Source organism: Choloepus didactylus, chromosome 17 (assembly GCF_015220235.1).
Source record: "Choloepus didactylus isolate mChoDid1 chromosome 17, mChoDid1.pri, whole genome shotgun sequence".
In the NCBI taxonomy this organism is placed as follows: Eukaryota; Metazoa; Chordata; class Mammalia; order Pilosa; family Megalonychidae; genus Choloepus; species Choloepus didactylus.
The window spans coordinates 30,913,383-30,935,005 of record NC_051323.1 but is presented as its reverse complement, the minus strand read 5'-3'; the positions used below and the strand labels follow the sequence as shown (position 1 = coordinate 30,935,005).

The 21,623-nt window shown below is 39.7% G+C and overlaps 1 pseudogene; it reads left to right on the top strand.

Moving 5' to 3' along the window:
* The first annotated feature begins 2,698 nt into the window (after positions 1-2,698).
* The window catches only part of LOC119512196, a 59,832-nt pseudogene continuing 40,907 nt past the window's right edge, over positions 2,699-21,623 (top strand).

The window sequence follows — 21,623 nt, the reverse complement described above, 5'->3', positions numbered from 1 at the left end:
AATATTCATTCATTTATAACATTTCCTGGGTGCCCACCGTGTGTGAGGCACAGCTCGGGCATTGAGAGGAAGATGAGGAAGAGCTCTTTCCCTCCAGGTGAGCAGGCCAGAGAGGATATCAAATAACTGCACACAGCATGCTAAGTGCTATAGCAACAGTGCACTTGGGGCAAACATGCATATTGCTCAATGACTATTAATGGAATTAAGCTCAGGCATAGGTAGCAGAATTATAAAAAGAAATTAGAATAGTGACTTATTTAAAAGGTGAGCCTTAGTAGCTTATAGGACTATTAGGATGTGAAACTTGGAACAAAGTCCAGTAGATGATCAATAAATGTTGTATAACGTTTACCTGCCTTAGTAGTGGATGGCTACAGAGGGTTTGGACCCCTGCTTTGACCCTGAGGGTGCTCTATTTTTTTTTTTCCTTCCCAAACTCTCATTTTGTAAAAACACTCAAACTTACAGAAAAGTTGCAAGAATAGTACAGTGACTCCTGATGCTTTCATCTCACGTCACCAGTTAACATTTTGCCACAATTGCTTTACCTCTGTTTCTTCCCCTGAACTAATTAATTGCAGACATCGTATCATTTTACCCTCAAATACTTAAGCATGTATCTCCAAAGAACAAGAACATTCTCCCTCATAACCAAAACACAATGATCACACTCAGAAAATTTAACATTGATACAATCACTTCATCTAATAGGCAGTCTGAAATGCAAGTTGAAATTCCCCATGTATGGCATTTTAAATCGTTTCAGGTCCAAGATCATAGGTTGCATTTAGTCGTAATGTCTCGTCTCCTTTTGACATACATGAAATATTTCCTTTTGAAGAGTCCTGTCCAGACTCATTTTGCACAATTTCCCTTCTTTTGGATTTTATGATTGTTTAGTCATGATTGGTTTCAGGTCAGGTATTACTGGGAGGAATACTACACGGGGGTGATGGTACATCCTTCTCAACATCAGTGAGGCTGTTTGTTCATTTGGTTAAGGTGGTCAGTCCACCAGGTTTCTTCTTGTAAATACAACTATCCTTTTGTGATTAAGTAAACTGCAGGGTGATTCTTTAAATCTGAATATCCTCTTCCCCAACAATATTTTACCCATTGACTCAATTTCTTTAAAGACAAGTATTTTAATAAGAATTATATTGATTCTGATGCTTTTCATTCCTGATCAATATCTACATAAAACACTTTCCCTACTTATGATTCAATTTACTAAAATTATTTCCATTGGAATCAATTCTTTTTGTATAAATGTTACAAAAAAACTTTTTTGTCCACATCAAATTTTAGGGATTATAACTTCTTTTGTTAAGTTCTCTGGAAGTTTTCTTTTCCCCCAGGTTTTCTAATTACACAGCTCTAAATCTTACCATATAAGATTCTTTGATTATGAGTTGGATAAAAAATGAATAACTAATTCCTGAGAAAATTGCCACAATTCTTCTCTGATTTACCTTGTGTTAGCTATTTCTGCCTGTGGTGAAGAAAAGTGCAAAAGGTGAAATCAAAATGTCAGGGGGTAGAAACATTTTCAAGAAGTCTGTGTAATTTCTGTAGCTTTTTGAGAAATGACGTTGGAATGTTGTAGCTCCAGTAAGCAAATGGAGAAAATGTTCTCTTTACTCTTGTTTCCTTGATGGGCAAAGACCACAGGCAAAAGTCCAGGTCACCACAGTGGATTAGGACAGCTACTTACCTTCACCCTTCCATTGCCCTATCGATTTTCCCTGCTATATTAATATGCACACACCTCACTAACATCTACCAAATAGTTGGTGCAGAATTTTTGCCAGAAGGGGAAAACTCGTTACAAGAATCACTAATATCCACTTTATTATAAAATTGCATCAAGCTGCAATAGTATGTACTCACCATCACACTAGGTTACCTATAAAAAATTATTACATGAATGAAATGTAAATATTCCTTAAGTAACCGGGAACGTGGAAGCACGGGCTGTTTGGACAGGTGTTGAAAAGACGTGAGACTCAGCATCAAAGGAAGAACCACAATGCACCAGCCCTGCATGAACTTTCGAAAAAAAAAAACACGAACGCGGTGTAGGGAGAGCACACGCAGTGAGATCACATCACACCGTGACCGCGCCCAGTCCTCAAAAGTTGGTAGCACAGAAAAACCGGGTGTTCGTATCCTGGGGTCATATCCTCAAGGGTCAAATTCACGGAAAACCGTAGGCACGGCCTCAGACAACCTGACACAGCCGTTTGTCTGCATCCCCAGTACCACCCTCAGCCACCACTTTTTTCTCTGCCCTGCTTACTAGCACTGAAAATAATAGCAATAACAGTGAATCCCTGAGAGGTTTCTCGGCCATTCTGAGGGGACCGAGACTCCCCACTCCCGGCTCCTGCACTTGAGAAACCCACAGCAGGGCCAGGGTGTCACAGCCGACGCGCCCGGACACCCGGGCTCGGCCGCCTCTGCTCTCCGGCCTCCCTACTCCGCGCGGCCCCCGCAGCTCCCCGCGCGCCCCGCAGCGAGCCGACCGCAGCCGGGCGCGGGCGGGGCCGGGGGCGGGGATTTCTGGCACGTTCTGGGCGCTGCGAACGCGCGGAGCCCGGGCTCTGAGGCCGGAAACGCCGGCGTCCGAGCCGCAGCGGCCGCGACCCTTCCTTGTTCTCCGCTGAGGCTGAGGCGCCGCGCCCCTCGAGCAGTCATGGCCAGGTGGGGCCAGGGGGACCCGCGTTGGATCGTGGAGGAGCGGGAGGACGGGACCAACGTGAACAACCGGCACTGGTGCGGAGGGCGGGGCCGGGGTCTGGCGGGCGTCTTCCTCCCCCTAACTCTCTCCTCTTCCCTGCGGGAACTCCCGGGAAGGAGGGTGGGGGCTCCTCCACTAGCTCCCGGCGCCCTGTGTCTTTGGGGGGCGCCTCCCGGGCCGCAGCCAACCTTACGTGGAAGCGGGGGTTGGCACAGGTGCGCGGGACTCCCCGCTTCCCCCCACCCCCCAGTTGGTTAAAGAGGGGCTCGTCCTTGGCCTCAGGACGGGGGAGCGCACGGAGTCTGGAGACCTGGGGACTTGGCTGTCTCGGCTCTGCGCTTCAGCTTCGTTTTATGAAGGTTGGGGTGGGCCAGATGAATGACTTGCGGCATACCTTCTCAGTTTTGACTGTATTTGATCTTAACGGTCTTTCCCCTTTCTCATCCCTCCCCCCTTGATGTCTCTGGGAGGCAAAGGGGGGTTAGAAAGTGTACGCGCGTGTGTATCTTGGTATGGAGTGGAAATAACAGGAATTTGGATCTCAACTCCACGTTTTACTAGATGGGTGTCTAGACAGCCCTGCCTTCTCTGCGTTTGAGCAAGTTACCCATCCTTTTTGAACCTCATCGGGAACATGAGCAAAGCCTGTGTGAGGGGATAAGAGCTTGATTGGCTTTTTTGCAGGAACTGGCCCAAGGCTGAGAAGAGCTTAAACTCTAGTTTTCCTAGACGTGGACATAAATCACGGGCTTCCCTCTCGGCTCATTTCCAAGCCTGTAAAATGGGAATATTATTTAGGAGGATTGCATGAGATAGTATATGTGAAAACCCTTGATAATTTGTATTGTCATGATTAAAATTATGTCAGTTATTGTTAACGTTTTATGTGGCTCAGGCTTTGCCCATCCATTTTCAGCTGGTGAGATTGTTAGATTCCCCCTTCTCCAAAATTACACCAATGTTTTTACGACAAAACATTTCTTTACGTAATGAATAATAATATATTAAGGAGCCGAGCAGGGGATTAAGAGATAACTTGGTAGATGTTAGGTTTATGGAGTGTACTTGTAAGTTGGAGGGTGGCAGGTCTTGAGGCTGTTTGAGAGGAACCAGGATGATCTGGGCTGGGCTGGGCTGGGCTGTCCACTGGACAGGTGAATACCAGCTGGGGCGTCCATTCACAACTGTGTCCTTCTGGTCCCTGGCAGGACAGAGCAGGATGCCACCAGCTGGTCCAAGGAGAGGCTCCGGGAATGCCTGGTGGGCATTGTTCTGGAGGGAGGCTGGCCAGTGCTAGACCAGTGAGCTGAAGCAGGTGGAAGGCGAGACTTCCTGCAGCAGCCGCAAAGGAAAGCTGATTTTCTTGTACGAGTGGAACATCAAATTTGGCTGGAAAGTTAACAAGGGCCTCGGAGGACAAGTGGGCAGGGCAGGTAGGGCTGGAGGCACTGGGGTGTGGAGTCAGTTCATTCATTTGCACCTATCCTTAGAACTCCTGCCATGGACTAGGCAGTGAATGGACTTGAGTTGGTTCATGGTTCCAGAAACTCTTACTATGCTTCTACACTTCCAGAAACTGGGAGCATTTTCCTAACTTCAGCAGTGGAGGCTTTCTCTAGAAAGCATATTTGGAGTTGCTCAGAGGGCTGATTGCTCTCAGCTGGGACCCTTTTCTACCAGGCACCTAAGAGCACTAGAGAGTGTCTTCCTGGAGTTGCTGCCTGGAACAGATACCATGTAATTCAGATACTATGTAATTCACCCATTTGAATTGTGTTTAGTATACTAAACAGTTTTTAGTATATTCACAGCATTGTGCAACCATCACCACGTTCAATTTTAGAACATATAAATCACTTCACAAAGAAACCCGGTCCCCTATAGCCATCACTCCCCATCCCTCCAACCTTTTCCCCAGCCCCTGGCAACCACTAATCTACTCTCCAGCCCTATCTTGGACAATTCATATAAATGGATTCATGCAAGATGTGGCCATTTGTGACCAGTTTCTTTTGCTTAGCATAATGTTTCCAAGGTTCATTCATGTTGTAGCAGTATCAGTACTTCATTCCTTTTTATGGCTGAATAATCTTCCATTGTATATCACATTTTGTGTAACTGTTCATCAGTTGATGGATAATTTGAGTTGTTTGCACTTTTTGGCTATTTAGGACAGGGATTTCTGTAGGTTTTGTTAGAAGCTGTCAAAAACTGCTACTACAAATAGAAGAGAGCTTTTTAACAGCATAACAATTCAGGAATTTGGCAACATCAAGTAAAAGCAGGTGTTTTAAAGTGTACAGGGGGCATTAGGAATTTTTAGTCCAAAAAAGGGGGGAAATGCAGTTGTCAGGTGAATTCTGTTCTAGCAGCTTATTGGGACATCGAGGCAGTCGGAAACTTGGTTGAAGCTGATTGGCCAGAGCTTTGGTTTCTTTTTCTTGTCTGATTTCTTGTAAGCACTAAGTCTTGTTCTCCAAGCTGTGCATGCCTGAAGTCGAACTGCTTTGGTGCAGAGCATCCACCTTCTGTGCCTCTGCCAGGAACCCTTTTGTAACCCAAGGTGTGAAAGTCAACTTAGAGTTCCTTTCACATGTCCCCCTTTTCATTAGAATCTTTCATAGAAAGCGTCACTGATGAAGATTGATTTTATGCTGTCCATGGAGCTAGGGGTGTATTCTAGGCATCCATGTAGCCAGAAAGGTCCAGTTTCATGTCCCATGGAGGAGGAGGTATGTTACGGAACTCTGGCCGTTTGAGGCAACACTGGGAAAATGGAATACATCAAAGATCAATGACCAAGGTTTCTGAAAGACACAAAAGGAATGTTATTTGAGGGCAATGTATTTTGGGGTAAGTGAAGGCAGTTATCAGAGGCAGTTTGTCCTGTAGGGCATCATAAGTGTAGGGTTCAAGATCAAAAGCCTGATTTACCACCACTATTTTGGAAGTGAGAGATTGTTGAACCTTAGTCTTTATTCTGGAAATAAAACAACAAATTAAAGAGACAATTATAATTATAAAGAGGAAAAGACTGACAATGTTTGGAATATTCCACTTATCTAGTCTCTCTAAGATCCAGCCAGTGAAATAATCCCCAGTTCCTGGGAGTCTCTAGTTCTTGCAGTATTTTAATATTTTCTTTGATATTCTTAATATTTTGTTCAGTTTTGCCAGATTGATTTATATAAAAGCAGCATTGCTTCCTTAAGAGGGCACTACCTCTCCTTGCTGAGTACCCTATGGCTTTGTAGGGCAGCTCCTGCCAGGCTACTTACCTTGGGTTGTAAGTGCTCTCATACCTTGATATCATTAAAGGTGCCTCAATAGTTTATTTTTGAACAGAGAATTTGGGGTTTACAGAAAAACCATGCATAAAATACAGGGTTCACATATACCACAATATTGTTACCTCCTTATATTGGTATGGTACATTTGTTAAATTGGTGAAAGCACATTTTTATAATTGTACAGTTAACTATGGTCCGTGTGAGAAACAAGCACTATTCCTAAAAAGGAATAAACACTCGCCCAATTATGGAGAGGAAAAGAATTTATTCACAATCTTGCAAGAAGGGGCGCACAACCAAAATGTGGGGGGTTGACCGCAGAACAATAGACCCAGCACTATTTATTCCCTATGCCTAACCCTCAAGTCCCTCCCCTGTTTCTCCAGTGGCTGGATACTTCAGAGGCTACATTCTATTCCACAGGCCTAACTAGCCCTTGCAAATTTGAAACATGCAGCCCTCACAAATTTGAAACATTCTAAATAAGTCTCCTGGGAGAATTTGAAACAAGGAAAATTTGAAACAAGTCTCCACCCCTGACTATAATTGTTATGCCCAGGCCTCTTTCCTTTGTTCTTTAACTGCAGAGACAATCTGAGCCAGTTTGGTAACAAGTTATAAATCTATTTTAGGAACCTGTACCCCCATCTCCACCTTGGCAGGATAGTGGGCAGATAAACAGGGGGACTGGCTGCCGATTACAGCTTGGCTTCTTAACCCTCTGCCAACCCCCAGACTGCCCCCACCCTGTGTGAAAGCTAAAATTAATCTAATTCTCACAGTCCATGGTTTATCTTAGGCTTCACTGTCTTGTGCAGTTCCATGGAGTTTTAAGATTTTTATTCTAGAAACATACATACAACCTAGAGCCTCCCCTTTAACCACATTCAAATATGTAATTCAGTGCTGTTAATTATATTCACAATTTACTATCTTCACCATCACACATTACCAAAACTTTTCCATTTTTCCCAGTAGGAACTCTGTACATTTTAGGCCTGAACCCCCTGTTCCCTACCCCCACGCTGTTCCCTGTAACCTGTATTCTAGATTCTGACTCTGTGAGTTTGTTAATTATTTCATATTGGTGAAATCATACAATATTTGTTCTTTTTTGTCTTTTTTCACTCAAGGTTCATCCATGTTGTCGCATGTATCAGGACTTCTTTCCTTTTTACAGCTGAATAATATTCCATATTTTGTATATACCACATTTTCTTTATCCATTCATCACTTGATGAATACTTGGGTTACTTCCAGCTTTTGGCAATTGTAAATTATACTGCTATGAACATTGGTGTGCAAATACCTGTTTGAGTCCCTGTTTTCGTTTCTGTTGGGAATATACCTAGAAGTGGGATTTCCAGGTCAGGAGCAAGTAGTTCTACACTTAGCTTTCTAAGGAACCACCAAATTATCTTCCACAGTGACTGTACCATTTTAAATTGCCGCCAACAATGAATGAGTGTTCCTTTTTCTCTAGATTGTCACCAACACTTGTAATTTTCCATTTTTTTAACAGTAGACATTCTAGTGGGTGTGAAATGGTGTCTCCTTGTGATTTTGATTTGCATTTCCCTAATAGCTAAAAGTGTTGAGCATCTTTTCATGTGTTTTTTTGGCCATTTGTATATCTTCTTTGGAGAGAGATCTATTCAAGTCTTTTGCTAGTTTTTTAATTGGGTTGTTTATCTTTTTGTTCTTAAGTTGAAGGATTTCATATTCTGTGGCTGTTAAATCTTTATCGGATATGTTGTTTCCAAATATTTTCTCCCATTCTGTAGGTTGTCATTTTAATTTCATGATAAAGTCCTTTGAGGCACTAAAGATTTTAATTTTGTTGAAGTCCCATTTATGTGTTTTTTTTTGTTTGTTGCTTGTGTGTCACATCTAAGAAACCATTGCCTAACACAAGGTCATGAAGATGCTTCCCTATGTTTTCTTCTAGGCGTCTGGCTCTTATATTTAGGTCTTTGATCCATTTTGAGTTGATTTAGGTATATGGTGTGAGATGGGGGTTCTCCTTTTTTCTTTTCCAAATGGAGATCCAGTTTCCCCAGCACCATTTGTTGAAGAGACTATTCTTTCCCAATTGAGTACTCTTTGCTGCCCAGTCAAAAATGAGTTGGCCATAAATGTGAGGGGTGATTTCTGAGTTCAGTTCTGTTCCATTGGTCTATATGTCAGTCATTGTACCAGTACCATGCTGTTTTGATTATTATGGCTTTGTAATATATTTTAGGATCAGAAAGTGAGAGTCCTCCAACTTCATTCTTCTTTTTCAAGATCACTTTGGCTTTTTGGGGCCCCTTACCCCTCCATATAAATTTTAATGATTGGCTTTTCCATTTCTGCAGAGATGGTTGTTGGAATTTTTATTGGGATTATATTGAATGTATAAATTGCTTTAGGTAGTATTGACATCTTAATGACATTTAGTCTCACAGTTCATGAACATGGAATATGCTTCCATTTATTTAGGTCTTCTTTAATTTCTTTTAACAGTGTTTTGTAGTTTTTTGTGTACAAGTCCTTTGTATCCTTGGTTAGATTTATTTGTAGATATTTGGTTCTCTTAGTTGCTAATGTGAGTAGAATTTTTTTTCTTAATTTCCTCTTCCAATTATTCATTGCTTGTATATAGAAACATTGCTCATTTTGGGGTGTTGACCTTGTAATCTGCCACTTTGTTGAATTAATCTATTAGCTCTAGGAACTTTGTGTGGAGTTTTCAGGATTTTCTGTAGAGAGAATCATATGATCTTCAAATAGGGAAACTTTTACTATTTCCTTTCCAATTTTGATGCCATTTATTTCTTTTTCTTGTGTAATTCTCTGGCAAGAACTTCCAGTACAGTGTTGAATAAAAGTGGTGACAGTGGCATCCTTCTCTTTTCCCGATCTTAGAGGGAATGTTTCAGTCTTTTATCACTAAGTAGGATGTTAGCTGTGGGCTTTCCATATATGGCCTTTATCATGTTGAGAAAATTTCCTTTTATTCTTAGTGTTTTTGCCAGTTTGGATTTACTATGTCCCCCCAAATGCCATTATCTTTATTGCAGTCTTGTGGGGGCAGACATATTAGTGTTGATTAGGTTGGAACCTTCTGATTGTTTCCATGGAGATGTGACTATTAGCACCTTTAATTAGGGTCTGACATGTTGATGGGATTGTTTCCATGGAGATGTGGTCCCGCCCATTCAGCTTGGGTCTTGATTTAATTATTGGAGTCCTATAAAAGCTCAGAAACAGAAGGACTTCAGAGAAGCTGCTGCTGAGAGACATTTTGAAGATGGCCGTTGAAAGCTGACACTGACGTTTTGAGAACACCATTTTAAAATGCAACCTGGGAGCAAGCAGACACCAGCCACGTGCCTTCCCAGCCAACAGAGGTTTTTCGGATGCCAATGGCCTTTCTCCAGTGAAGGTACCCTATTGTTGATGCCTTACCTTGGACACTTTATGGCCTTAGGACTGTAACTTTCTAACCAAGTAAACCCCCTTTATAAAAGCCAATCCATTTCTGGTATTTTGCATGACAGCAGCGTTGGCCAACCAGAATAGTGTTATTAAGTGTTTTTATCAAGAAGTGGTGCTGTTTTTTGTCAAATGCCTTTTCTGCGTCGACTGAAATGATCATTTGTTTTTTTCCCTTTATTCTCTTAATTTGTTGTATTATATTAATTGATTTTCTTATGTTGAACCAACCTTGCCTACCAGGGATAAATCACACTTGGTCATAGTATATAATTCCTTTAAAATGCTGTTGGATTCAGTTCGCCAGTATTTTGTTGAAGATTTTTGCATCTGTATTCGTAAGAGATAATTGGTCTGTAATTTTCTTGTGGTATCTTTATCCAGCTTTGGTATGAGGGTGATATTGGCCTTGTAGAATGAGTTAGGGAATGTTCCTTCCTCTTCAGTTTTTTTGAAGAGCTTGAGCAGAATTGGAGGTAAGTCTTCTTGGAATGTTTGGTAGAATTCCCCTGTGAAACCATCTTGTCCTGAGCTTTTTTTTGTTGAGAGATTTTTGATTACTGATTCACTCTCTCTACTAGTAACTGATCTGTTGATATCTTCTATTTCTTCTTGAGTCAATGTAGGTAGTTTGTATGTTTCTAAGAATATGTCCAGTTTGTCTAGGTTATCTAATTTATTGACATACAGTTGTTCATTGTATCCACTTATAGTCCTTTCTGTTTCAGCGGGGTTGTTAGTAATGTCCCCCTTTTCATTTCTGATTTTTGTTATTTGTATCCTCTTACTTTTTTTGCCAATCTAGCTAAAGGTTTGTCGATTTTGTTGATCTTTTCAAAGAACCAAATTTTGGTTTTGTTGATTCCATTGTTTTTTGTTTGTTTGTTTGTTTGTTTTCTATTTCATTTCTCTCCTCTCTGATCTTTTTTGTTTTCTTCTTTTTGCTCACTTTGAGATTAGTTTGCTCTTCTTTTTCTAGTTCTTCCAGTTTTAAGTTTAGGTCTTGGATTTGAAGTCTTTCTTCTTTTTTAATATACACCTTTAGAGCTATAAATTTCCCTCTCATCACTGCCTTTGCAGCATCCTATAAGTTTTGGTATGTTGTATTTTCATTTTCTTTCACCTCAAGATATTTCCTAATTTTGCTTCCGATTACCTCTTTAGCCCATTGGTTGTTTAAGAGTACGTTGTTGAATTTCCATATTTTTGTGAATTTTCCCTTTATCCCTCTTTATTATTTATTTATTTATTTATTTTTAATTTTATTTTGAAATAAATCCAAACTTACAGGAACAGTTGCAAAAACAATACAAACCCCATACACAGAACTCCAGCATACCCCAACCCCCCTCCACCCATACCCATATCCACCAACTTTAACATCTTGTCACTCCACTGTTTTTTTCTTTCCCTCCCTCCCTATCTATCATCCATCATCTATTGCTCTGTCTTCTGAACATATGAGAGCAAGCTGCACACATCCTTGAACAAACAATATAATTCACATATACATTCCCCATGGGCAAGAACATCCATTTATGCAATCACGTTAAGTGCAGCTAAGAAGTTCAAGAAATTCAACATTGATACAAAGCTTACATTCTATATTTCCTTTTTTTCTTATGTCCCAACTGTGTCCCTTTGAGCCTTCTCTCCTCCATTCTCAGATCCCATCCAGGATCATCCTTGGCATTTAATTGTCATTATCTAGTTAGATTGTCTTTTTTTTTTCAATTGTGGAAATGTATATACAACATAAATCTTCCCATTCCAACCCCTCCCAAACATTCCATTAGTGGGATTAATCAAATTCACAATGTTGCAATGCGATCACCTTCCCACTATCCACTTCTAGAAATTTCCCCTCACCCCAAACAGAAACCCTACACTCATTTCTTACTAATTCTCCAATGCCCCTTCCCCGACTTCTCATAACCCATACTCTACTTTTCATCTCTATGATCATATACTCTGACACTTTCTTTGTGTTTACTGTGGGGCTTAAATTTAACATCTTAAATCTATAACAATCTTGTTTTCTTTGATATCAACTTAACTTCAATAGGGCACATAAACTATGTTCCTATAATCCTATAATCCCCACCATTATGTAGTTCTTGTCAAAAATTACATATTTTACATTGAGTCCAAAACCACTGATTTATCATTACACTTTATGTCTTTTAGATCCTGTAGGAAGTAAATAGTGGAGTTACAAATTAAAAATACAGTAGTGTTGGTATTTATATTTACCATGTGATCTTTACTGGAAATCCTTATTTCTTCATGTGGTTTCAGTCAGTTGTTTAGCATCCCTTCCTTTCAGCCTTCACAATTCCCTTTAGCATTTCTTATAGGACTGGTCTACTGGTGATGAAGTCCCTCAGCTTTTGATTATCTGGGAATGATTTCATCTCCCCCTCATTTTTAACCTCCAGGTCTTTGTGAATTTTCTAAGTCTCTGATGGTTATTGACTTCTATTTGTATTCCATTGTGGTCAGAGAATCTGTTTTGAATAAATTCAATCTTTTTAAATTTATTGAGGCTTGTTTAATGTCCCAGCATATGGTCTATTCTGGAGAAAGTTCCATGATCACTAGAGAAGAATGTGTGTCCTGGTGATTTGGGAGGTAATGTTCAATATATGTCTGTTAAATTTCTCTATATCTCTCCCTCTTTTCTTTGTTTCTCTGTCAGTAGGGCTCCCTTTAGTATCTGAAGTAGGGCAGGTCTTTTGTTAGCAAAATCTCTCAGCATTTGTTTGTGAAGAATTTAAGCTCTCCCTCAAAAATTTTTTTTTTTTTAATTTCATATGACAATGAGATCTATAATCAAGAGAAGACTTGGTTTCTCCCCTCACAAAATAGCCATGGTAGGTCAAGGAAGTCTCTGTACAAAAAAATTTCTTAAGAACATTCACAGTTTTGAAATAGCTGCCACATCCTAACAAGTGTAACCTGTTAACTCCTGAAAGTCTACAACTCTAATTTGTTGTTTTATTTCGTAAGCTTTTTGCCTTGATAACATTATTTAAATTGACATATCAACTTTCTGAAATGTATGTATCTTTAGGAAGATTCTTTGTTAAGCTAGGAGAAGAGCTTTGGAGATTCTTCTCCTCTTTTACATAAGATAAAATAAAAACTTTGAATTCTTCGTTCAACCAAAGAGCTTTATGTTTGTTGAATTTACGTTACTACAGATAGCTGGATTAAAAAAAATCCAATTAAATAATATCTTATTAGGTAACTTAAACCATTTTACATTGGTTATTACTGATATACCTGGACTTATTTCTATCCTACTTTTTGCTTGTTTCTCCTTTCTTGCCACCTGTTAGATTTATAAAGTATTCTATATCCTTCCCCACCCGCTTTTTCCAAACTCTTTACTATTTGGGAGCTACAGTTTGTGTTTCTTTTCTTTTGGTGGCTATTCATTTAATATACAATCTAAAATTTAGATTTATTCAGTATTACTTTCCTCCTGCTGAAGAGGACAAGGACTGCAGCATGCTTAAATTACTGACTAAACATCTCTGCTTTTCCCTCCTATATTACTAATTGTCATCTAGTTTAAGTTCCACATTTTAAAAATGTAAAAAAATCAGTTATGAATTTTTTTTTAGTTAATAGTAAATTTACTGTCATATTTTTCAATTTTTGTGCTCACCATTGCTTTCTGTATCCCACTCCTTTCTTATGGGTTCAACTTCCTTCTTCCTGAAGAGCATCCTTTAGTAGTTTTTTTTTCAAAATGAGGATCTTTAAGTGGTATGTTTTCCAGTCTTTGAATAAAAATGTCTTTATTTCATCCACAGTCTTGAGTGAGTTACCTGGGTATGAAATTCTAGAATGATAGGTAATTTTTTCCCTCAGCACGTTAACATTTTTTCCAGTATTTTGGTATCTATCAGTGATGTTTAGAAATCTGCTGCCAAATAGCTGCTCCTTTCTGGTATACTTGTCTTTTTTTTTTTTTAATTGCAGCATGGTGTACTGAGGTATGGATTTATCTTTATTTATCCTGCTTAGTAGCTGTAGCACACTTTGATCTGTGGACCTGGGACTTCCTTCAATTTGTTTCAATACAGTTCCTTCATCATTCCATTTTGTCTCTGGAAATCTTATTACACATGTTGGAACTTCTCAATCTTTCTTCCATGGCGTTTAACTGCTCTTCATTAAAAAATCTGTCTTTGTGCTGTTTTCTTGTTGAACTTTTCATCACTGCCTTCAGATTGCTAGTTCTTGCTTCATCTATGTCCAATCTATGGTTTAATCCTATGTGCTGTGCTTTGGTTTCAATGATTATATTTTTCATTTCCAAGACTCCTAATTAGCTGCCATTTCCAACCGTCCTATTTCTGCCCATTTTTGTTTCATAATTTCTTGCTGTTTTTCATTGGATGCTAACTCATCAAATAATATCTTTGATTATACAAAAAAATTTATTTTAAAGTCTTGGTCAGGCTGTGCATTTTGTATGGAATAAATATACGTATATTTCAACAGTTGATTTTGCTGCCGATCTTTCTTAGCACTGAATTTCTTTATAGGTTTTGGAAATGCAATTGGTTGGAGAGCCTTGCGCATGGGAGGCTTTTGTTTGGGAATGTTAGTTTATTTTCCCTTCTTTCCCTCACTGTGTATACCTTTCCCTATCTGGCAGTTTTGTATTTGCTTCCATCAGAGCCCTGGGCCCAAGTCTGGAGAAAGTCTTATGATGACTTTTTGGAGATGCTGTGTTTCATGGATATATTGGAAATGACACATCCAGTCACAGAACAAGCCAATGGATACAAAGCTATGTTTCTGTTATGCCTAGGCCCACAACTTTCTGTAAACCATAGCTCTTGGTAGAAGACTGGCAGTATCTCAGCTTCTTTTCATGAGAAGTGGGTAAAATCTCAGGTCTCTGGGTTCCCAGGAAGCACACCTGGTCCTGTGACTTGTAACCAAACTCCTGGTTGCCACCACCTGCTTCTGGATGCAGAGTTCAGTGAGCCAAGGCTTCCGTTGCACTCACTCCTTGCTGTTTCTGGTCCATGAAGATACTTATCTCGCTTCTGGAAGCCCAGCTCTGCCTTTTTGGATTTTTCTTTTTATATTTTACCTGTCATTGCCATGTGTTTGGCACAAAGGGAGTGAGTCGAAACATAAACTCAACGTGCCATCTTGACCAGAAAACTTACATAATCCCTCAGCATTATACGTGAACACAATTTACTTATTAAATGCATAAGTAAGATTACTTTAAAACCTTTTTTTGTACCCAAATGATAAATTACAAAATATTTTCATAAATGCAAATTAAATTCTAGCCTGAGGTACAAAATATATATAGTTGGAAGTAATTAAATACATTTATTTTAAAATAAGTCTCCAAAACAGACTTAATGTAGAACCACCATTCACTTCTAAAATCACATTAGTACTATTTGTGCAAGGAAGAAATGGGAGTCTCAAACTAACATTTATCAGTTTTAACAAAAAGTAAAGTAAAAAATATTTCTAGTGAACTCAATAGAGGATATCAGCTAAATAGGAAAAAAAGGTAAGACCGTTTCTTATTATACTTAATGAAAAAGAAAAATTTATACCTTTTCACTTGTTAAAAATTTTGCAAAATATACACGTTCTCCTCCTGTTTTCAGTTCTTCCATCTTTTTCCTTGAGGCCTGAGTATCATCTAATTTATAACTCTTAAAGGCAGCTAAAACTTCTTCAGAATAGTTGAGAAAAGTTTTCCATGAAACCTTCTAATAGCATTGCACAGGGTTCCTGAAGTAATCCTGAAGTGACCAGAATTTTTGATACAGGTTGTAATTGATTGGAATGGAGCAAGTTGTTGGAGCTTCATCGTCTCCCATTTCACCTTCTTCTACATCCATTCTTCTCTATCCTCAGTGTGCTTCTGACCCAGTGTGCTTTCCTGTTCATTGGTATTGAAAACAGTGACAGTTTCCAGATTAAACTGACTCTGCAAGTTAAGACCTGATTTCTCAGATAAAGGGAAAAGCCTGGCCAAAAAGAGTTGAATTCGTTCACAGAAGACTGTATTCTGGGATTTAAATAATCTTCTTAAGAAATCATTGCACATACATAGTAAATAATTTTTCCCAGCTGAATAGAATGTATTTGATTTTCAAGTAGAAACATTTTTTTCCACAAAAGTGAATATTGTGTCATACTGATCCAAAGGAAGACAATCCAAAACATCTCCCAACAATACAAAAGGTGTAGATGCAGTACAAATACCTTCTATTACTCCCCAAATAGCAAGAGAAATAATAGCTAAAACATTTTCACATGATGAATGGTTTATAATTTCTTCTTCTAGAACCCCTCTGAAAGCTTGGTCAAGAGTACATTTTTTTTTCATTTTCATTGCCAGATAACATCGTACTTAACAATGGCTTGATATTTTTGTTGTTCAAGGCTTCTCTGGTAGACTTCGTAAACCGCATCCGCGCTTCAGGCAAACTGAAAAATGGTGGCGTTGGAGACATCTTCCCCGGGGCACGTGCCTGCTGCCACGGTGCCCACCCTCCCTCAAATTTGAAGGAGAGTTTTGCTGGATAAAGTATTCTTGGTTGGAAATTTTTCTCTCTCAGAATCTTAAATATGTCATGCCACTGCCTTCTTGCCTCCATGGTGGCCGCTGAATAGTCACTACTTAGTCTTATGTTGTTTCCTTTGTATGTGGTGAACTGGTTTTCTCTTGCTGCTTTCAGAACTTGCTCCTTCTCTTCAGTATTTGACAATCTCATCAGAATATGTCTTGGAGTGGGTTTATTTGGGTTTATTCTATCTGGAGTTTGCTGGGCATTTATGCTTTGTGTATTTATATTGTGTAGAAGGTTTGGGAAGTTTTCCCCAACAATTTCTTTGAATGCTCTTTCTAGGCCTTTACCCTTCTTTTCCCCTTCTGGGACACCAATGAGTCTTAAATTTGGACATTTTATTTTATCTATTGTATCCCTGAGATCCATTTTGATTTTTTCGATTTTTTTCCCCATTCTTTCTTTTGTTCTTTCATTTTCCATTCTGCGTTTCTTGAGGTTGCTGAGTCATTGTTCAGCTTCCTCTAGTCTTGTACTATGAGTATCCAGACTCTTTTTAATTTGGTGAACAGTTTCTTTTATTTCCATAAGATCATCTGTTTTTTAATTTACTCTTGTAATTTCTTCTTCATGCTCTTCTAGGCTCTTCTTGTCCTTTGTATCCTGTGCCATGCTCTCATTGTTTGTCTTTAGTTCTTTGATTAATTGCTCCAAGTATTGTGTCTCCTCTGTTCTTTTGATTTGGGTGCTTGGGTTTGGGTTATCCATATCATCTGGTTTTTTCATATGCTTTAAAATTGTCTGTTGTTTTTGGCCTCTTGGCATTTGCTTTACTTGATAGGATTCTTTTATGATATGAAGGATTATTGAAACACCAATCTCTAATTTGTCAGATCTACAGCTTGGTGGCATACACTTTAACTAACCAGCAGATGGCGACCATGAGTCACCTATTCCCCTCAAGTCAGTTCTTCCCAACTTTGTCTTTGTGGTATGTGGGGGTCTGATTCTTGTGAGGTTCAATTGGTGCACCAAGTTTGGGTGTGTTGTTGGTGCTGTCTGCCCTGAATGTGGGGCATGTGTCTGAGCGGTTAGGGAGGCAGGGCAGCTTTAATAATCAAACCTCCCAGGTGTTCCTGTAGATTTAAGGCTGCTCCAAGAGTCTAAACTTTCAGTTCGGTCTTGCCACAGATTGTGTCTGCTGCTGACCCACAAGTCCTTGGTATTGGCGTATGGTCCCTGTGATTTCCGAGTGGGTCCCTCTTCCCAGCTGTGCCCTTCCTAGGGCCTCTGCTGAGGGATGGCTGTGCTATGTCACAAGTGCGCGCCATCCCTCAAGGGAAGTTCTGGGCCGCCGGGCCTTGCAGGGGCATTCCCAGCCTGCTGTAAGAATGGCTGAGTGGAGTGTGTTAATTTCCTCCTTTTTGCACAGCTCCGCCTTCCCAGCTCCAGGACAGTTAGCTGTGGGTGCACTAAAGGCTACTGTGCATGCCCGATATTGTGGTGTGTGCTCGTGTTGCTGGAAACACTTTCTGTCACACCGGGTCCTGTGGCACGTCTCTGGGCTGTGGTGCCTGCGCCGGGTAGGAGAGTTCCCAGCCCGCTGTGAAGATGGCTGCAATGGGTGTGGTTTTTTTCCCCTTTTGGCTCACCTCTACCTTCCTCGCTCTGAGACAATTAGCAGCGGGTGTATGAAAGGCTATCTTCCATGACAGATATTGAGGCATTCGCCCAGCCTGTTCCTGCTACGCTTCACTGTGTGGTTCTCACTGCCGTATCTGCAGCCGCTTTTGGGTTTTCTTAAAAAAAACTAGTCCACCTCCAAACACGAACCCATAGTTTCCCCACACCGCAGCGTGGCTGCCAGACATTCAGCAGGCTCACTCACTCATTTCCGAATGCAGACTCCAGGTTTCACCAAGTGCACAGTCCCTGTGGATTTAGCAGACCTTGTCCAGCTGGTGCATTGCTGGAACTGGTGTTCTGGGTCACTTTCTGGCTTTTATCTAGTATTTTTCACAGAGGTGTTTTTTTGCCCTGTCTCACCTAGCCTACATCTTGGGTTATGACTTTCTCCCTCTTTATTGATTTCTATTTTCATTCCATTGTGGTCAGAGAATATACATTTTATGAATTCAATATTTTTGAATTTATTGAGACTTGTTTTGTGACCCAACATACGGTCAATCCTGGAAATGACCCATCTGCACTCAAGAAGAATGTATATTCTGTTACTGTTGTGTGAAGGTTCTGTATATGTCTGTTAGGTCTAGTTGGTTTAGTGTATTATTCAAATTCTTTACTTCCTTATTGATATTCTGACAAGATGTTCCATCCATTATTAAGAAAGTGTGTTAAAATCTCCTGCTATTAATGTAGAACTATCTGTTTCTCCCTTCATATCTTTCAGTGTTTGCTTCATATATTTTGGGGCTCTGCTGTTAGATGTGTATGTATTTATAATTGTTGCTTCTTGAATCAGTATATAATGACCGTCTTTGTCATTTGTAACTGCTTTTTACTTGAAGTCTGTTTTATCTGATATTGGTATAGCTATCACAGCTTTCTTTTCGTTACTATTTGCCTGGAATATATTTTTTTCATCCTGTTACTCTCAATTTAATTTGTATCTTTGACTTTAAGGTGAGTCTTTGCAGACAGCATATTATTGGGTCCTCTTTTTTATGTATTCTGCCAATCTCTGCCTTTTGACTGGAGAGTGTAATCCATTCACATTTTAAGTCACTACTGATAGTACAGGGGTTTCTTTTGCCATTTTGCTATTTAGCCTTTGTAAGTCTTACACCTCTTTTACCCCTCACTTCCGTTAAATGTTTATTTGCTTTCTTGCATTGTACTATATTGAGTGCCTTCTCATTTCTACCTGGATATATTTTTTATTTGTTTTCCTTGTGGTTACCATAGAGTTACCATTTACCATCCTAAATATATAACCATTATATTTGGTTTTATACCAACTTAATTTCAACAGTATGCATGTATACTTTTCCTGTACCCTTTTGTCCCCCCACCATTTTTTTGTCCTTGTTACCATTTTTTACATTATATGTCCAAAAACATAGAATTATCATTACTTTTTCTGCATTTGCATTTTAGCAGCTGCAGGGAGTTAGAAGTGGAGTTACATAACAAACAATACACAACAATAATACTGTCATTTATAATTACTCAAATGGTTACCTTTGCCACTGGGCTGTATTTCTTTATGACCGTTTGAACCACTGTCTAGTGTCATTTCCTTTCTGTCTGAAGAACTCCCTTTAGCATTTCTTGTTGGTTAGGTCTAGTGGTGATGAATTCCCTCAGCTTTTGTTTATCAGAGAATGTCTTAATCTCTCCCTCATTTTAGAGAGAAAGTTTTGCCAGATATAAAATTCTTGGTTAACAGTTGTTTTCCTTCAGCACTTTAAGTATTTCAGCCCACTGCCTTCCTTGTCTCCATGGTTTCTGATGAGAAATCAGCACTTAATCTAATTGGGATTCCCCTGTATGTAACATGTTGCTTTTATCTTGCAGCTTTCAGAACTCTCTCCTTGTCCTTTGCATTTGTTAGTGTAATTAGTGTATAGTGGGGTGTATTTTTCTTTATGTTTATACTGTTTGGTGTTCACTGAACTTCTTGGTTGTGCATATTCACATCTTTTGCCAAGTTTGGGAAATTTTCTCTCATTATTTCTTTGAATATTCCTTCTGCCCCTTTCTCTCTTTTTTCTCCTTCTGGAACCCCCATGGTGCATTTGATGGTGTACCATTGTTGTCTTAGGCTATTTTTGCTTTTAATATTTCTTTTTTCTTTTATCTCTCAGCCTCACTTATTTCAAGTGTCTTGTCTTCAAATTCACTGATTCTTTCTTCGGCCAGCTCCAATCTGGTCTTAAAACCCTCTTGGGCATTTTTCACTTCTGTTATTGTTGTCTTCAACCGAAGTTGTTCTGTTTGGGTTCTTTTTAAACATTTCTGTCTCTTTATTTAGACTCTCATATTGTTCATTCATTGTTTTCCTGATATCCTTTAGTTTTTTCTCTGTACTTTCCTTCATCTCCTTAAGCAGTTTCAAGACCATTTTTTTCAAGGCTTTTTTCGGTATGTCCACATTCTCATCTTTGTTGGTGTTTTCTGTATTTTTATCTTCTTCTTTTGGATGGGCTATCATATTCTGTTTCTTTGTCTTGTACTCTTGTTGCATACTGTACATTTTAATATTTTAAAATGTTTATTTGGAGATATACTCCCTGGGATGTCTATTTCCAGCTTTTGTAACCAGCTGGTGATAAGGCAGATTTTCTTGAGCTCAGCCCTCCTATCAGGAAGGTCTGCACAGGTGAGTGCAGTGTGCAGGGTTTTCTCTGCCCTGTCATGGGACTTTTCTGGTAGTTGTTTTGAAGTTCCCCTGGTTACAGGAGTTTGGTTGTCCCTTCTGTTTCCCAGGGAGCAAACCTCTCTCTCCTGGGTGTTTAAAGCCAGCAGGGCTTTGTCCCAGGCTGTCTGCCTCTATAGTTGTTTACACTCCTTTCACTGTCTCATGTTGCTTTTGCCTGGAGGGCAAATTCTGGGAAGTGGGTCACCTAGAGGAGGGCTTTCCCAATTTGGTCTTGTCTTCAAATTCACTGAATTTGAAGCCAAAGCAGGGCCAGGGACCCATGGAGTGGGTGCAGACCAGTTCCAAAGTGCCCTGTGGAGGGGTTCAGGAAGGGCACCAAAACTTTTCTGATGCCTCCCCAGAGCTGAGCTTTCCTGGCCTGCCTGTCAAGTGTAGCCCTTCACCTAACTCTCCCCAGCAGCCCTGAGCATGCCCTGTGTCTTTAAATCCCCACCCTCTATGCCCTGTCCAGGGAGATTTAAAACAATTGCTGCCACCACCTTTGTCCAAGGCAGATTAAAACAATAATAGCTGCCATCTGTCTGAGTTTCATTTTGCTTATAAAGGACTTCAATGATAGGATTAAGACCCATCCTGATTGAGATGGGCCACACCTTTTGTTTACATTTATTTTTTTTAATTCAGTTTTATTGAGATATATTCACACACCCTACAGTCATCCACAGTGCACAATCAACTGCCCACAGCACCATCACATTGCAAGCATTCATTACCAAAATCAACTTCCGAACATTTCCATTACTCAAAAAACAAACTATGAATACAAGAATAAAAATACGAGTAAAGAGGAACACCCAAGACGTCCCACCCCTCATCCCCCCTATTATTCATTTAATTTTTGTTCACATTTTTCTACCTGTCTGTCCATACACTGGGTGAAGGGAGTGTGAGCCACGAGGTTTCACAATCACACAGTCACACTGTGTAAGCTACATAGTTATGCTGTCATCTTCAAAAATCAAGGCTACTGGGTTGTAGTTCAGCAGTTTCAGGTATTTCCTTCTAGCTGTTCCAATTCACTAAAAACTAAAAAGGGATATCTATATAATGCATAGGAATAACCTCCAGAATGACCTCTTGACTCCATTTGAAATCTCTCAGCCACTGAAACTATTTCATCTCATTTTGCATCCCCCTTTTGGTCA